The sequence below is a fragment of the Schistosoma mansoni genome, chromosome W, assembly GCF_000237925.1.
Source record: "Schistosoma mansoni strain Puerto Rico chromosome W, complete genome".
In the NCBI taxonomy this organism is placed as follows: domain Eukaryota; kingdom Metazoa; phylum Platyhelminthes; class Trematoda; order Strigeidida; family Schistosomatidae; genus Schistosoma; species Schistosoma mansoni.
The window spans coordinates 14,920,982-14,922,928 of NC_031502.1; positions in this window are offsets into that span (position 1 = coordinate 14,920,982).

The following is a 1,947-nucleotide window of genomic DNA, read 5'->3' on the forward strand; positions in this document are numbered from 1 at the left end:
CATTTCCGAAATGGAAATTGTTAGGTTGGGGCTACTCCTTGCTGTCGTATAATCTAACTTTACTTGTTCTTAGTTCATCTTTCTGAGTCCTTAATCCCAACACCATCCCGCATTTTCCGTTCTTCATTTTAATCGTCTTTTTTGAGCGATATTTTTTTGGTCAGTTTTCTAATACTTTTAACACCAATAAGTTGAAAAGTATGACTCAAGCAATAGTCTCCCCTTGTTACCCTAACCTAAATTTTGCTGACATGCTAATGGGCATCGTTATCAGGTCCTACATTGCTCACAAACAAATGACACAATGCTTCCACCACTCGTTATGTGGAAATTCTCATTGTTACATTGACCCCCGGAGACATCTTATTCATTAGACACGAGACCACAATATTAGCCCCAACTACCTTCAAACTCTAGAACGATGCGCACCGTGATTGTCTTCCTTTGTTCTCTTTCCCTAAGCCTAATAAGATCGACTGGTAACCACTTGGTGATATCCACAAAATTCTATTATCAGTTCTCATAACTAATTTCATCGCAGACTAGGTTTGGAGCTAGGCTATATCAGTTCGAGTTTTATTGTCACGTTCTCATAAATGCTGAGTTTATTTTCTACACATTGTGCAACTTGAGCAAGTAAGTCATCGACGGGTCTTGTTCTCATTTGTCCTTAGAGTTTCATACGACCACAGATCAAGGTCTCATTCTAAGAAGAGATGCTCAACCGTTCTTCCATTTTACCCAGTTATGCAATTTGAGTTTCGAAACTATTCCGTACTTTCGATTCTATGAACTAACCGTTTCTTTTTGAAAAAAGATTCCCCATGTCTAGTGTTTTTTCACTTCGACTGATACTACTACTACTACTACTTCAACCACTTTGACATTCATCCCGATAATTTCCCCCGACTGTGCTGACGTGGTATGGGAAATCGGACCGACGCAAACGCATACCAGGTTCTACGCTGCTGATGACTAACTGAATGATAACCTATGTGACAATTGTAATAAAGTCAAAGCCTGGTAGGAGCAGTGTTCTGACTTTTGTCTAAAGTTAATACAAGCCACGCGGTGTTCGTTTTGGGAAGAATTCCAAGAAAGCATTACCATTGAGATAACGAATAAAACTTGTAGCTCAGATGAACGCTTTTAGTGACACTGATTCCTCCGACCCAGATAGTCTATTTGCAAGGCATTCATTGTCATTTTAGACAATGTCTTCAGCGTCTACATGAAGTATACTTGACTAACATTGTCAGAATGTTATTCAGATTCTCTAATACAAACCTTAGCATTTTTGTTTGAATACTGAAGTATTCTGTTACACAACTACACATTGAAGCGTCAATATTTGAAGCAGCTTCGAAGATTTTTGGTAAGATGTCTCCACTATGTCTGTGTGGCCGACAGTTATTAAGTGCGTATGCAAGACATTAAACTCGATAGTCAAGGATTAGGTTCATTAGATGATCTGATATGTTTGTATTCATCTATCAATAGAAGAGTAGAGTTTTACTGGATGTTATAACGTGTGGCCTGCGTGTCCTAATGTCTTACAGAGTTACTCCTAATCCGGCAGTACCAGAAGGAAAGTCACTAGCCGAGTGTATGTTCGGAAGAAAAGTCCGGACAGTTTTTAACAGTATGTTGCCACTCAGAAAGACAAATAAACCCACGAATGAGTATCGTATGGTCACTCGTAGCTTCCAGGTGGGTGAAAGGGTACTTGTTAAATCGTATCAAGGCGACAGGAAGTGGGAACCAGGTGTTATAGAACGTCGGATTGGAAGTGCATTGTACCTAATCCGGAAAGATGTCGGAACGTATATAAGACACATAAATCAAATTCAAAGGGACGACAGAACATTGATGCCAAAAAGCCGACCCCCGTTTCAATTGCTCGTGGATTCATCTCAAAAAAGCCCTCAGGCGCGCGAATGTAAAAGA